Below are 16,950 nucleotides of genomic sequence, written 5' to 3'. Positions count from 1 at the left end.
ACCTTGAAAGGGCAAAGAAAAAAAATAGCTCAAGAAATAGTTCTTTTGCAAAGATTCACACTCTCAGTTGAAATACACTAGAAAAATAAGAGACTAGGTCACCCAGATAAAGGGATGTTCACAATCAGGACAGAAAGTGTGAAATATTGTCAACTCCAAATTGTCTTCTAGTTGTGTTATGTAAAAAAGAGTTGTACTATAGAAAAAAAAAAAAAAACCTAAATCAGACATAGTTCTTAAGCTCACTGTCTTAAGTTTACATTGCAACGCATGATATTTTCTGAAGGAGATTTAACTTCTTCATTTTATTTTTTTTGGTCCTGGTTTCCACGAAAGCCTTCAGCCTTGGCTCCGGCTGACCAGGGTTCTAGTCCAAACTTGGCCATCAACTCGTGATGCATTTAGGCAAACCATTCGTTCTCTCTGGGACTCTTCACTTCCCATCTGCAGATGAGTGTTCTGAACTGGGTGATGGCCAGGTTCAGCTCAAACTGCATGTGACCCTACTTGACTTTGAACCCTGTGAATAATCTAAAGCTGAATTAAAGTTGGAAGGAGGAGGGGTTCTCTCAGTGTGTTTGTTCCCTTGTTTATTGATTGGCTTTAAAAAAAATTCAGGAGAGGGGTGCCTGGGTGGCTCAGTCGGTTGGGTGTCTGACTTCGGCTCAGGTCATGATCTCACAATTCGTGGGTGCAAGCCCCACAGCAGCCTCTGTGCTGCCAGCACAGAGCCAGCTTCCGGTTCTCTGTCTCCCTCTCTTCTGCCCCTCACCTGCTCATTCTTGTTCCCCCTCTCTCAAAGAAAAAGAAACATTAATTTTTTTTTTTTTTTTTTTTTTTTAATTTCAGGAGAAGGCATTTTCCATGAAAAATCAACACACCATGTCTTGGGAGAGCTGGGGTCCTACCTGGCACCTTGTGGGAAACACTTCAGGCCCGGATGAAAGAAGAAGGAAGACGGGGCCAAAATGAAGGCAGGAGGAACAGAGGTGATACCCGCCCTCCCCCCACCCCCCCAAAGGATCTGTAACTGTCCTTAACTCACAAAGACTGATTCTTCCTGCCTATCTTCTGGCCCTTGTGTAAGAACATCCTGCCCCCAAATGTTAGCAGTGTGAATGCCCTTCACTCGGTTCAACGATTCACTGATTGTAAAAAAAATGTTTTACCTGGAATAACAAAGCGTATGTATTCCTGGAGCCTATGTCCACTGACCTGAACGGAGCCCCCCACCCCCACCTCCAGAAGTGTGCTAAGTGGATAAGGGAAGCCTGGCTAGTCTATATTTACCTAACCAGATAATTGACCGAACTAAATGGTCTTTTATTACCCTTATGTGGATTACTTACTTTGCAGGCTATCCCTAGTCCTTATTAAAACCATGTGTATTCCTGTCCCCCTTCTGAGCACCTTCTCTGAGAATCAGTCCATTCGTGCTCAGGAATGCAAACCACATGCATTTCAGAGTCAGTGTAAACAAACATAATTACAAGGGCAGATTTACTTCAGAAATTATCTAATGCCGTCTGCATCAAAATAGAAATGACTTCTGGCTGCTTCCATTTACTCCTGTGGGTATTTGTTAAGTTCAGGCCTGATTTTTCTGGAAAAACAACTTTGGATCTCCAACAGGCTTGATCTGGTCTCCCATCCCTGTGGTGTCCCCCTTGTAACAGATCATTCACGGAGATTACCGTTTTAGCATTTGAAACACAACATTCTTGAGACTGGGGTGAAGATAACCCACGTAGATAAGAGTGTAGGTCAAACTCAGAGAAGTTAAGCTGAAGTGAGTAGGAACAGCATTTCTGAGTCCAAAATATTTCTGTTACATAGGAAGAAGAGATTTACAGTTGAACTTTTGATTATAAAGAGGAAGGAAAATAAATAGCCTCAAAATTCCCATTAAAATAGTATTTTAACATATTCTCACCGACACATAAGGACTTGTTTTAAAGAAGTAACATTTCTTGACCCACAGTGGGTTGCCCTATTACTTCTTTTTCTTTTGTTCATTGCTCTTCCTTAGAGCTAAAAATGGGGAAGTATTCGGTGTCCTACGGATCTCAAGCTAGTACAAAAATGCAGTCCATAGTAGCTAATACTTTTCTGTGGTCAAAGATATTTTAGGCTGTAAATATTCTTTTAGGAAACATTAATAAATCAATCAGGTTTGAAAGCGAGACCTTACAGTTATTTTATGAAATAGTATTTTAAGATAATTTCAGAATGTCAAATACATCCCTCTCAATGGTGATTCTGATTAAATATTCTCACTTCAGGGGCGCCTGGGTGGCACAGTCGGTTAAGCGTCCGACTTCAGCCAGGTCACGATCTCGCGGTCCGGGAGTTCGAGCCCTGCGTCAGGCTCTGGGCTGATGGCTCAGAGCCTGGAGCCTGTTTCCGATTCTGTGTCTCCCTCTCTCTCTGCCCCTCCCCCATTCATGCTCTGCCTCTCTCTGTCCCCCCAAAAATAAATAAACATTGAAAAAAAAATTAAAAAAAAAATAAATAAGTATTCTCACTTCATCTAGTAGGGATCTAGAAATTCACCTAGTATATCCATGTCCTTTATAGTTTACCTTAAAGGTGTTAACATGTTTAAGGTTAAGATAGATTGATTTAAACAATGTTTAAATTTAGAATACCTAGTTTCATAAGTAGATCTTTTTTAGTTCTTTTAATTTTAAAATTATTTTAAAAATATTTAATGTTTGATTATACAAGCAATAAATGCATACATTGTCCTGGTTAAAATTCCGACTCGAAAGACCTGGGTAAAGTCCTTTTTGACTAGCATCTGGAATTTAGGTCTCCTTCCCAGACATTAAGAACACTGCTATTTGTTTAGTGTCCTCTCTGCCAGATAACTGCTATTTGTATGCACATTTCCTGTGAAAAGTATCGAGGATTTTGGAGTATGTTTAACATAACTCGCATGAAATAGCTGTGTTATTCCGTAGCTTGCTTCTTCACTTAGTAGTGATGGGGTTTTGGGGGTTCAGAGCTGATGGCCAAAAAGAATTCTTGAAGACACCTCCGGTGCAAAAAGGTGATTTTATTAAGGCACGGGGACAGGACCCATGGGCAGAAAGCTGCACTGGGGTTGTGACCAGTAACTGATTATATACCCTCAGGTTGGGAGGGGGTTAGGGACAGCGAAAGTCTCTAAGGAATTTTGGAAGCAAGGTTTCCAGGACCTTGTGAGGTTAGATGTTGTTAGGAAAATGCCATTTATTGCCATTTACTAAAACCTCAGTCATGAGACCCTTCAGATGTGTATCAGGGCGCCATAAGCTTGGATTATGATTGCCAACATATATCTTGGGGGAGTTGAGATAAAGGAAGGTTCTAAAAATTTTTTTTTAATGTTTACTTATTTTTGAGAGAAAGAGAGAGAGAGAGAGGGAGAGAGAGACACAGTGTAAATCGGGAAGGGGCAGAGAGAGAGGGAGACACAGACTCCAAAGCAGGCTCCAGGCTCTGAGCTGTCAGCACAGAGCCCGATGTGGGGCTCGATCCCACAAACCATGAAATCATGACCTGAGCCGAAGCCAGCTGCTCAACCGAGTGAGCCACCCAGGCGCCCCTTCCCACTTTATTCTGAGAGTAGAAGTCAGAAGAGAGGAGGCATGCTTTACATAAATTTTTTTCCTGAAAGGAAAGACTTTAGGAATTTAAAAAACTAACAAGTCAAAGATGTATAAAACCCCACATTCTGTTATCACTGTGTTGCTGGGTAATTTATTTTTATGATTTCACATTTTGAACCTTGAGCATGTTAAATATTTTTCCTTAAATGGAACTCAGTTATGATTACTTAAATTACTATTTTCTTTAAGTCAATATTGCTCTAATCGAATCACTATAGTTTTATTTGAAACTATCTGCTTAGAGTTCCCTTAAGGGTATTATTCTTTCATTTTTCTTAGATTAGTATATTCCTATTATTTCTTTAATAGTGTCAATCTTTTTGCTTAAGACTTGTTACACAAAAGTAATATGGTAACTGTGTACACACTCACTACTGTGTCATTTTTCACCAAATTATTTGACTGTAGTCTTAGGTTTCCAACACTCATTCAAATGTAAAGTTAATAAACATGCCACAATCTCTATAAATAACTTTCCTGATTTTAGACCTGGGCAATAGAAGGATTCAGAAGTTTGTTTGTGTCAATACCATGATTTTGTTGCCAAGGAAAAAGTATTTGATGACATTGCCTTCTTCCTAATTATTTGAAGAGTAGCTACAATTTGTTGAAGGGCTACTATGTGCCAGGACCAAGTTAAGGTAGGGTAAGCGACCGCGAGACTACAGTAAATAAATGGTTGAAGAAATGTTAAAATCTGTTTCTCTCTCAGGTAAGAGTCTACATTAGTTGCTCTAGTCATTCAGGGACTCAGGCTTACAGTCTGTACCGTCTCTTAAGGTCCCTCTGGTGCCATTCCAAGCAGCAGGAAGTGGAAATTCAGCCTGGAGGATTAGGTGTGCAAGGTTTATGGTCCATGAAGGGTCATTGTGCATTTGGATTCCGTTGGATTGGTCTTGGTCACATGGTCAAACTTAGCTGCAAAGAGGTCTGGGAAATGTAGTCTCTTACCAGGCAGCTATTTTCCAGCTACAACTCCACCATCATGGAAAAAGGGGTGTATAGTTGGTAGATTCTGCTGTGGCATTTTACAGAATTATCTGATTTAATTAGTACTCTAAACCAATAGAAAGGGTAACCAAGGGTAACCAAGTCTCTGAAGCTAATTACTTATCTGAGCTTATAAGTTTTGTTAAGGACAGAGTCAGAATTTGAACCTAGGTCATTTTGGCTGCAAAGTCCATGTTCTTAGTCTCTCTGCTCTATGGTGTAACAAAAGCTGGTCTATACCCCAATCCTTTGGGTTCAATAAATTTCAAATATTCCTCTTCTTCAGCAGATTTCCCACACATTCGTGATACCTAAGCTGTACACAGAATGAATGATACGGTGTTCTTTGACATTGCATTTAGTCTTCCGGTTCTCATTAAAACTACAGATGTTGATCTAAAACAGTTAAGCACATTCTAATGTTTTCTAGTTTAATTCGGATACTTTCATTTTATGTTTTATTTTTTATTTTTTATTTATTTATTTATTAAAAAAAATTTTTTTTTCTTTTTTTTTTTTTTTTTTTTTTTTTTTTATGAAATTTATTGTCCAAATTGGTTTCCATAAAACACCCAGTGCTCATCCCAAAAGGTGCCCTCCTCAATACCCATCACCCACCCTCTCCTCCCTCCCACCCCCCATCAACCCTCAGTTTGTTCTCAGTTTTTAACAGTCTCTTATGCTTTGGCTCTCTCCCACTCTAACCTCTTTTTTTTTTTTTTTTTTTTTTTTTTTTTTCCTTTTTTCCTCCCCCTCCCCCATGGGTTCCTGTTACGTTTCTCAGGGTCCACATAAGAGTGAAACCATATGGTATCTGTCTTTCTCTGTATGGCTTATTTCACTTAGCATCACACTCTCCAGTTCCATCCACGTTGCTACAAAAGGCCATATTTCATTTTTCCTCATTGCCACGTAGTATTCCATTGTGTATATAAACCACAATTTCTTTATCCATTCATCGGTTGATGGACATTTAGGCTCTTTCCATAATTTGGCTATTGTTGAGAGTGCTGCTATGAACATTGGGGTACAAGTGCCCCTATGCATCAGTACTCCTGTATCCCTTGGATAAATTCCCAGCAGTGCTATTGCTGGGTCATAGGGTAGGTCTATTTTTAATTTTCTGAGGAACCTCCACACTGTTTTCCAGAGCGGCTGCACCAATTTGCATTCCCACCAACAGTGTAAGAGGGTTCCCGTTTCTCCACATCCTCGCCAGCATCTATAGTTTCCTGATTTGTTCATTTTGGCCACTCTGACTGGCGTGAGGTGATACCTGAGTGTGGTTTTAATTTGTATTTCCCTGATAAGGAGCGACGCTGAACATCTTTTCATGTGCCTGTTGGCCATCCGGATGTCTTCTTTAGAGAAGTGTCTATTCATGTTTTCTGCCCATTTCTTCACTGGGTTATTTGTTTTTCAGGTGTGGAGTTTGGTGAGCTCTTTATAGATTCTGGATACTAGCCCTTTGTCCGATATGTCATTTGCAAATATCTTTTCCCATTCCGTTGGTTGCCTTTTAGTTTTGTTGGTTGTTTCCTTTGCTGTGCAGAAGCTTTTTATCTTCATAAGGTCCCAGTAATTCACTTTTGCTTTTAATTCCCTTGCCTTTGGGGATGTGTCGAGTAAGAGATTGCTACGGCTGAGGTCAGAGAGGTCTTTTCCTGCTTTCTCCTCTAAGGTTTTGATGGTTTCCTGTCTCAAATTCAGGTCCTTTATCCATTTTGAGTTTATTTTTGTGAATGGTGTGAGAAAGTGGTCTAGTTTCAACCTTCTGCATGTTGCTGTCCAGTTCTCCCAGCACCATTTGTTAAAGAGGCTGTCTTTTTTCCATTGGATGTTCTTTCCTGCTTTGTCAAAGATGAGTTGACCATACGTTTGTGGGTCTAGTTCTGGGGTTTCTATTCTATTCCATTGGTCTATGTGTCTGTTTTTGTGCCAATACCATGCTGTCTTGATGATGACAGCTTTGTAGTAGAGGCTAAAGTCTGGGATTGTGATGCCTCCTGCTTTGGTCTTCTTCTTCAAAATTCCTTTGGCTATTCGGGGCCTTTTGTGGTTCCATATGAATTTTAGGATTGCTTGTTCTAGTTTCGAGAAGAATGCTGGTGCAATTTTGATTGGGATTGCATTGAATGTGTAAATAGCTTTGGGTAGTATTGACATTTTGACAATATTTATTTTTCCAATCCATGAGCAGGGAATGTCTTTCCATTTCTTTAAATCTTCTTCAATTTCCTTCGTAAGCTTTCTATAGTTTTCAGCATACAGATCCTTTACATCTTTGGTTAGATTTATTCCTAGGTATTTTATGCTTCTTGGTGCAATTGTGAATGGGATCAGTTTCTTTATTTGTCTTTCTGTTGCTTCATTGTTAGTGTATAAGAATGCAACTGATTTCTGTACATTGATTTTGTATCCTGCAACTTTGCTGAATTCATGTATCAATTCTAGCAGACTTTTGGTGGAGTCTATCGGATTTTCCATGTATAATATCATGTCATCTGCAAAGAGCGAAAGCTTGACTTCATCTTTGCCAATTTTGATGCCTTTGATTTCCTTTTGTTGTCTGATTGCTGATGCTAGAACTTCCAGCACTATGTTAAACAACAGCGGTGAGAGTGGGCATCCCTGTCGTGTTCCTGATCTCAGGGAAAAAGCTCTCAGTTTTTCCCCGTTGAGGATGATGTTAGCTGTGGGCTTTTCATAAATGGCTTTTATGATCTTTAAGTATGTTCCTTCTATCCCGACTTTCTCAAGGGTTTTTATTAAGAAAGGGTGCTGGATTTTGTCAAAGGCCTTTTCTGCATCGATTGACAGGATCATATGGTTCTTCTCTTTTTTTTTGTTAATGTGATGTATCACGTTGATTGATTTGCGAATGTTGAACCAGCCCTGCATCCCAGGAATGAATCCCACTTGATCATGGTGAATAATTCTTTTTATATGCCGTTGAATTCGATTTGCCAGTATCTTATTGAGAATTTTTGCATCCGTATTCATCAGGGATATTGGCCGGTAGTTCTCTTTTTTTACTGGGTCTCTATCTGGTTTAGGAATCAAAGTAATACTGGCTTCATAGAATGAGTCTGGAAGTTTTCCTTCCCTTTCTATTTCTTGGAATAGCTTGAGAAGGATAGGTATTATCTCTGCTTTAAACGTCTGGTAGAACTCCCCTGGGAAGCCATCTGGTCCTGGACTCTTATTTGTTGGGAGATTTTTAATAACCGATTCAATTTCTTCGCTGGTTATGGGTCTGTTCAAGCTTTCTATTTCCTCCTGGTTGAGTTTTGGAAGAGTGTGGGTGTTCAGGAATTTGTCCATTTCTTCCAGGTTGTCCAATTTGTTGGCATATAATTTTTCATAGTATTCCCTGATAATTGTTTGTATCTCTGAGGGATTGGTTGTAATCATTCCATTTTCATTCATGATTTTATCTATTTGGGTCATCTCCCTTTTCTTTTTGAGAAGCCTGGCTAGAGGTTTGTCAATTTTGTTTATTTTTTCAAAAAACCAACTCTTGGTTTCGTTGATCTGCTCTACAGTTTTTTTAGACTCTATATTGTTTATTTCTGCTCTGATCTTTATTATTTCTCTTCTTCTGCTGGGTTTAGGCTGCCTTTGCTGTTCTGCTTCCAATTCCTTTAGGTGTGCTGTTAGATTTTGTATTTGGGATTTTTCTTGTTTCTTGAGATAGGCCTGGATTGCAATGTATTTTCCTCTCAGGACTGCCTTTGCTGCGTCCCAAAGCGTTTGGATTGTTGTATTTTCATTTTCGTTTGTTTCCATATATTTTTTTATTTCTTCTCTAATTGCCTGGTTGACCCACTCATTCGTTAGTAGGGTGTTCTTTAATCTCCATGCTTTTGGAGGTTTTCCAGACTTTTTTCTGTGGTTGATTTCAAGCTTCATAGCATTGTGGTCTGAAAGTATGCATGGTATAATTTCAATTCTGGTTAACTTATGGAGGGCTGTTTTGTGACCCAGTATATGATCTATCTTGGAGAATGTTCCATGTGCACTCGAGAAGAAAGTATATTCTGTTGCTTTGGGATGCAGAGTTCTAAATATATCTGTCAAGTCCATCTGATCCAATGTCTCATTCAGGGCCCTTGTTTCTTTATTGACCGTGTGTCTAGATGATCTATCCATTTCTGTAAGTGGGGTGTTAAAGTCCCCTGCAATTACCACATTCTTATCAATAAGGTTGCTTATGTTTATGAGTAGTTGTTTTATATATTTGGGGGCTCCGGTATTCGGCGCATAGACATTTATAATTGTTAGCTCTTCCTGATGGATAGACCCTGTAACTATTATATAATGTCCTTCTTCATCTCTTGTTACAGCCTTTAATTTAAAGTCTACTTTGTCTGATATAAGTATGGCTACTCCAGCTTTCTTTTGGCTTCCAGTAGCATGATAAATAGTTCTCCATCCCCTCACTCTCAATCTAAAGGTGTCCTCAGGTCTAAAATGAGTCTCTTGTAGACAGCAAATAGATGGGTCTTGTTTTTTTATCCATTCTGATACCCTATGTCTTTTGGTTGGCGCATTTAATCCATTTACATTCAGTGTTATTATAGAAAGATATGGGTTTAGAGTCATTGTGATGTCTGTATGTTTTATGCTTGTAGTGATGTCTCTGGTATTTTGTCTCACAGGGTCCCCCTTAGGATCTCTTGTAGGGCTGGTTTAGTGGTGACAAATTCCTTCAGTTTTTGTTTGTTTGGGAAGACCTTTATCTCTCCTTCTATTCTAAATGACAGACTTGCTGGATAAAGGATTCTCGGCTGCATATGTTTTCTGTCTAGCACACTGAAAATCTCGTGCCAATTCTTTCTGGCCTGCCAAGTTTCAAAAGAGAGATCAGTCACGAGTCTTATAGGTCTCCCTTTATATGTGAGGGCACGTTTACCCCTTGCTGCTTTCAGAATTTTCTCTTTATCCTTGTATTTTGCCAGTTTCACTATGATATGTCGTGCAGAAGATCGATTCAGGTTCCGTCTGAAGGGAGTTCTCTGTGCCTCTTGGATTTCAATGCCTTTTTCCTTCCCCAGTTCAGGGAAGTTCTCAGCTATTATTTCTTCAAGTACCCCTTCAGCACCTTTCCCTCTCTCTTCCTCCTCTGGGATACCAATTATGCGTATATTATTTCTTTTTAGTGCATCACTTAGTTCTCTAATTTTCCCCTCATACTCCTGGATTTTTTTATCTCTCTTTTTCTCAGCTTCCTCTTTTTCCATAACTTTATCTTCTAGTTCACCTATTCTCTCCTCTGCCTCTTCAATCCGAGCTGTGGTGGTCTCCATTTTGTTTTGCATTTCATTTAAAGCGTTTTTCAGCTCCTCATGACTGTTCCTTAGTCCCTTGATCTCTGTAGCAAGGGATTCTCTGCTGTCCTGTATACTGTTTTCAAGCCCGGCGATTAATTTTATGACTATTATTTTAAATTCACTTTCTGATATATTATTTAAATCCTTTTTGATCAGCTCATTAGCTGTTGTTATTTCCTGGAGATTCTTCTGAGGGGAATTCTTCCGCTTGGTCATTTTGGATAGTCCCTGGCATGGTGAGGACCTGCAGGGCACTTCCCCTGTGCTGTGGTGTATAACTGGAGTTGGTGGGCGGGGCCGCAGTCCGACCTGATGTCTGCCCCCAGCCCACTGCTGGGGCCACAGTCAAACTGGTGTGTGCCTTCTCTTCCCCTCTCCTAGGGGCGGGATTCACTGTGGGGTGGCGTGGCCCGTCTGGGCTACTTGCACACTGCCAGACTTGTGATGCTGGGGATCTGGCGTATTAGCTGGGGTGGGTAGGCAAGGTGCACAGGGGCAGGAGGGGCAGGCTTAGCTCGCTTCTCCTTAGGTGATCCACTTCAGGAGGGGCCCTGTGGCAGCGGGAGGGAGTCAGATCCGCTGCCGGAGGTTTGGCTCCTCCGCAGAAGCACAGAGTTGGGTGTTTGCGCGGAGCGAGGAAGTTCCCTGGCAGGAACTGGTTCTCTTTGGGATTTTGGCTGGGGGATGGGCGGGGGAGATGGCGCTGGCGAGCGCCTTTGTTCCCCACCAAACTGAGCTCTGTCGTCCGGGGGCTCAGCAGCTCTCCCTCCCTTTGTCCTCCAGCCTTCCTGCTTTCCGAGCAGAGCTGTTAACTTATGACCTCCCAGACGCTAAGTCGCGCTTGCTGTTGGAACACAGTCCGTCAGGCCCCTCCGCTTTTGCAGGCCAGACTCCGGGGCTCTGCTTGGCCGGCGAGCCGCCCCTCCGCCCCGGCTCCCTCCCGCCAGTCCGTGGAGCGCGCACCGCCTCGCCGCCCTTCCTACCCTCTTCCGTGGGCCTCTCGTCTGCGCTTGGCTCCGGTGACTCCGTTCTGCTAATCCTCTGGCGGTTTTCTGGGTTATTTAGGCAGGTGTAGGTGGAATCTAATTGATCAGCAGGACGCGCGGTGAGCCCAGCGTCCTCCTACGCCGCCATCTTCCTGGAATCCCCCCATCAAGTCCAAAAAAAATTTTTTTTTCAACGTTTATTTATTTTTGGGACAGAGAGAGACAGAGCATGAATGGGGGAGGGGCAGAGAGAGAGGGAGACACAGAATCGGAAACAGGCTCCAGGCTCTGAGCCATCAGCCCAGAGCCCGACGCAGGGCTCGAACTCACGGACCGCGAGATCGTGACCTGGCTGAAGTCGGACGCTTAACCGACTGCGCCACCCAGGCGCCCCTCATTTTATGTTTTAAAAATTATTTGATTTTGGGGCGCCTGGGTGGCTCGGTCGGTTAAGCGTCCGACTTCGGCTCAGGTCATGATCTCACGGTCCGTGGGTTCGAGCCCCGCGTCGGACTCTGTGCTGACCGCTCAGAGCCTGGAGCCTGTTTCGGATTCTGTGTCTCCCTCTCTCTGTGACCCTCTCCCGTTCATGCTCTGTCTCTCTCTGTCTCAAAAATAAATAAACGTTAAAAAAAATAAAATAAATTATTTGATTTCTTTTTGGTTTTTAAACATGTATTTATTTTGAGTGAGAGTGTGCATGCACGTGCACGAACTGGGGAGGGCACATAGAGAGGGAGAGAGAGCATTCCAAGCAGGCTCTGTGCTGTCAGTGCAGAGCCCAACTCTGGGCTTGATTCCACAAACTGTGAGATCACGACCTGAGCCAAAATCAAGAGTCGGACACTCAACTGTTTGAGCCGCCCAGATGCCCCCAGTTGCTTTCATTTCAAGTGCATTGGTTCTAATCCATTTTGCTGAGTTGGGTTGGCTGAGTCCACACCCATTTCTGGTCATCTGCTTCCTTGTTTTCCTCTAACTCAGAAGCAAAAAGCTGGAAGTGTGTAGCCCAGTTTCATCCAGTGGTAGTCACCAGTTACAGGTCTAACAATGAAATGGAGAGGCAAGTATTCTGAGACTGGCTCCCTCAAGAAGGCGGCTTTGCGTTGTTTGTCTTCTTTTTCCCTGGAGCGTGGATGTGGTTTCTGGAGGCTCACTGGCCACCTCACTACCCTGAGGATGGAGATTTATATGCCAGAGGTCTTCCCCTCACCCCCACCCCGCACTTCTCTTTGTTTCCTCTTTTCTTCTTTTCTAATTTTTTGACTCTAGGTAATGGCAACTTGAGAGCAATCCAGAATTTAGTGTCTGCCTCTGTGTTTAAAGTGAAGCAAGTATTTTAGTGGACAAGGACCAAAGAGTGGTGGTGTGGGAGGGGAAACCTGCCACATGAAAGAAACCACTCCCATTCGCCATTTTGTTCTTTGCAATTCTAGAGATTATATAATCTGGATATATCTGGCCATCTTTATATAATATTTTTTTTTCAGGGTGGGGGCACAGCTTTGCTTTTAAGCTCTGGGAATGGCAATTAAAAAAAAGCAAGTCCTCCTTCTTTTTGGTAATGCACCGTCCTTTCCTCACTAGACTTTTCAAACATTACCTCGTTATAAACATGAAGAAACCAACTTCACTTTCTGAGAGAATTTCTGTTAGCTGAATTTCTCCAGGCTTCAGGTTTCTTGGAGGAAAGAAGTTCTCCATGTGAAAAGTATTGGAGTTTTCAAAGTTAACTTGATTCCTTTTTTTTTTTTTTTTTTTTTTTTAAGTTTCTGTTTATGAAGCTGTCCTTCGAGGGCATGTGAGGACATGGAGGTGGAAGGACTGAGTAGGAAGGAATAGCTAGAAGCCATGGGTGTGGGGGTGGGGATGGTTTCTCAAGGCAGTTGTCCTGTTAGGTTTCTGAGGAGGCAAAAAATCATGCTCCAGGGGTGTCTCTGCTTTGATCTGTTGAGTTCCTGTGTTTGGGGGATGGGATCTAGACATTCCACCAGCCATACTTCTGGAAAGTCCTTTGTGCACCTCTCTGCACACTTCCTTTCTTCCAGGCTATCATACTAGAATGTTGAGGCTGGCAAGTATGCAGGCTCTTAACCTCAAGACCCTGATTTGGTCCTGGTCCAAATGTTTTATTCCTTGACTAAAAAGATCTTCATTCCCGCCAGTGAAGGTGGTTTTCCTTGTGCTTGTTTTGGGGAAGGAACATGTTTAAAAAGATATATAGTACAGAAAATGCTTTGGTTTTCTTACATTTGCACAAAAAGGTATTCTTTATTTTGCATTTTAGATAATGCATGCTTATAGTTCTCTACATAGCTTTTGGATACTGGAATGGAGAGGAATAGGAGAATGTGGATCATTGCAGGGTGTCATAATAATAGGAAATGGTCGGGACCATTGTGTGACCTTGTACGTTGTATGCTGCATGACTCTAGGGGGTGTCATTCATGCACATTTTGAAGTGGCTAATGCTCCTTGGAGTTATGCAACATGGCGGCCTCGTAACACTTCAATAGCATTGACTATGAGTCATGTGTGATGCTAAGAGTAGTCTACTCAATCTTCACCATGATCCTATGAAATAGATCCTAATATTTTCATTTTACAGATAAGGAAACTGAGGTGCAAGAAGTTTCAAGGTGCAAAAAGGTCGCAGAGCTGGGATTTGAAACCAAATGTGGCGTCAGAGTCTGGCCTTATAATCATGATGCCAAACTGCCCCTGAACTAGTTAGTGGCCCAAGGGAAACATTCTTTGCTCACTCATTCGTCACTGCAAAACCATTTTTTGAGTGTTCTGGTCATTGTGCTCAGTGTTGGAGTAAAGTGGTTCAGCAGCCTCGTTTTGGGCCCAGTTTAAACTCAGAAACTTGTAGAATTGTCTTTTCCTGAAGTTGTAAAATAGCTGTGCTGTCATGAATTCCTCAGGTGAAATAATGAGAGGGATAGTTAATGGTTATGTAAAACTTAGAATCTCCTGATGAAACATGAAAGAGATCTTATGAACCCAATAGGTGAGAAAGCGAACAGCGTGACTGATTTATCAGGATCCTTTGGACACTCTTACAAGAGCCCAGAAATGCTAGATACTCTGCTGAAAGACTCCTTGTTACTCTCCTGGATTCCTATATACATGGATCTTACCTCCCTCTTTGGCTTTTTCTTCCTCCTCTTCCTCTCCTTCTAAGACCACCTCTCTCTCCCCCTTCTTCTCCCATCTCTCTTGGTCCATATATTTTCTGCTTATTGCCTGAATGGGAACTCAAGAGAATTACCCAAATCTTCCTTACTAGAGAGAAATGTGTTTGTTCACTCAATAATCTTACCAAGTTGATAGACAACAACACCAAATGAGATATATAAACATTTTACTTCTGAAGATAGACATTCAAATTGTGTTTTATTAAATAAACTGGGTGACCTAAACTCACTCCTTTATGGTCAAATCCGTCAAACATAAGCCAAATGGACTCACAGAGGAGGCAGTGTAGGGAAAGAACGGAAATATATAAAGAGGCAAGAATCCATCTATAATCACCGTGTTCCTTGTGCATTACAGTCTCAGCCAAAGGACCTCTCAGTGAACATATTTTCCCCTTGAGGTTGATCTATATTGACAACCACCCATGGACACTAATTTTTAAAGAGTCGACTGTGGCCTGAAGGAAGCAGAGGAACCTTATACTATATTTCACTGAAGTGCATTTGCCATGAAAATAACAGTTATTGCCGTTGCCACTCAATGGTCAATGCCTTTCAGTATGAATACAGGGAGTTACATAAATTATGTTTATAGCAAGTCCCTTGAAACTGTGACAACGTAGAAGTACAGGCGTGGGGAAGTCCAAAGTTTGAATTATCCCCATGTCCTGTAGTTGGTGTTAGGGAAAAAAGCTGAAATGGCAGGGCACACCAGGGTGCAAATGTAAGCAATATTTAACCCAGTCTGTTAATAAAGAGTATGGTTTGCTTGCTGGTGCCCCAGTAAGCCATGCCTCATAAGCATTGTGGTTTCCAAAATTATTCCAAGTTAGGCACTGCTACAAGTAAAATATGCTGCTGGCTGTGAAATAATGAGAGGGATAATAAATATACAAAACTTGGAATCTCCTGATGAAAAATGAAAGAGATTTTATGAACCCAACCAGTCAAACTCAGATGAAAAACCCCCAGTGTTCTCACCATGATTAATGCTCTGGCCCTTCCATGTGAGAAGTTCAGATTCAATTTCCTATTCTGATATCTTGTTTTGGAGGCAGCTATGGTGGGAATCATGACTAAGAGAGTGAGTTCATCTGGTGGTGGTAAATGTGTAGCTCTAAGTTCCTGGCAGGAGAGAAGGTAAGGTCAAAGCCATGGTGTGTCAGCATGTACCCAAGACTACAGTCATGTGTCTCTACAGAACTGGGTGCAAATATTAGAGGGGACATTTAATGACAGTAATGTTGAATGTTGGTCTATCGATGCAGAATGTTCTTGTTAATGATCCTGCTGTTCCTTACAACCCTGGGGGGCAGGTAGTTGAACGGGGCTCCTAAGATACCTAACAGGTGAGGAGACGGAGACTCAGGGAGCCTTGCCCAAGGTTACATGAATGCTAAGCAATGGAGACTGGAGTCAGAGACCAATCTGACTGCTGGTACAGACTTTCCCTTCATCTCTTCAGTGTTATTGTTTCCCTAACCTGCTGTTAAATGCGCGTGCGCGCGCGCGCACACACACACACACACACACACACACACACACACACACTCTGTGGGGTATGAACAAACCAGGCATCCTGTCTAAATTAATTTATTTCATGAGATCACTTCTCCACACTCCATTTCACATTGCCTGTGGAGACATAAACCTAGTCTTGAGTAAAAGAATGAGGATTTTGGTCCCTAATTTGGCCCTAAATGTCATGCAGAAAATGTTTTCTTAACTCAATGCGAGCCCTGGAAAGCTTGTTTGCTTGACTTTCAGATGTTGCAAGCCAGAGGACACATCACTCTAAAAGGCTTTATAGAGAAGGCTGAGTACGGATGGAAAATTTATGCCTGGAAGGATGTTACCATACAGAAAAGATTTGGGGGTACGTAAGAATTGGTAGAAATTCTTTCTCAGCTGGAAATCCTGGCCCAAGGTTTCCAAAGCAAGCATAATTTTGTAGACTTCAGCTTTTATGAATTACCGTGAGGGCTGATACTGCCTTATGTCAAATTTCTTAAGTAGAGGAATGTCTCTTAATTAATCATTAAAAAAAAATAAGAGAATAAAGCCGGAGGAAAATTACATGTTTGTCTTATTCTAGATAAATGTTTTAAGCTCTTTGACCCCGCAGAGTCCACAGAAACATGTCTGTGATACTGAGAAGTAAAATGAATTGCCGGGTCATCCTACCTTGTTCGTATCAGACCTGCTTTCACATTCAATAAATGACGTGCGATTAGAGACCGGCCATTAACATCTCGAGGGAGGATGTTTTAGGAGCTCTTTTTCTCTCTCTCTTGAACACTGGGGCTATGGCTGAATGCCACAGTACTCTAATCTATCTGTCAGGGATGCCAAGCAAGATGTTCTGATGGCTTTTGGGTGTGCATTCAGAAGTCCTTGTCTGAAACTCACCTCCTTGTCATCAGGTCTATTCTCAGAGCGGTGAAAGCCAGTAGCCACGATGTGGGCTGCTTTGTGATATGCAGTGTGACACCTTTCCCCAGTTTTCATATCATCGTACTTTTAGAACAGGACTTAGAAGCCCTCTTTAAAGAGAATATACATGAATCTGGAAGCGACGATAATCCACTATCACTCATTTATACCCAATAGCAATGTTCCTCAATCCTAAATGTGCATAAGAATCACATGAAGAGCATATATTAAACTTTTTTTAATGTTTATTTTTAAGAGAGAGAGAGAGAGAGAGAGAGACAGAGCTTGAGTAGGGGAGGGCGGTGGGAGAGGGAGACACAGAATCTGAAGCAGGTTCCAGACTCTGAGCTGTTAA

General features: G+C 41.9%; 1 long non-coding RNA gene across 1 annotated transcript; it reads left to right on the top strand.

Moving 5' to 3' along the window:
* Positions 1-602: 602 nt before the first annotated feature.
* On the top strand, positions 603-16,182 carry LOC123600008. Its single transcript, XR_006713448.1, has 3 exons — positions 603-669; positions 850-989; positions 15,930-16,182. It is a non-coding gene; the product is annotated as an uncharacterized LOC123600008 (long non-coding RNA).
* Positions 16,183-16,950: the final 768 nt, after the last annotated feature.

This window comes from Leopardus geoffroyi, chromosome A1, assembly GCF_018350155.1.
Source record: "Leopardus geoffroyi isolate Oge1 chromosome A1, O.geoffroyi_Oge1_pat1.0, whole genome shotgun sequence".
Lineage (NCBI taxonomy): Eukaryota > Metazoa > Chordata > Mammalia > Carnivora > Felidae > Leopardus > Leopardus geoffroyi.
Note: the sequence above shows the minus strand (reverse complement) of the source record. Positions and strands in the feature narration are given on the sequence as shown.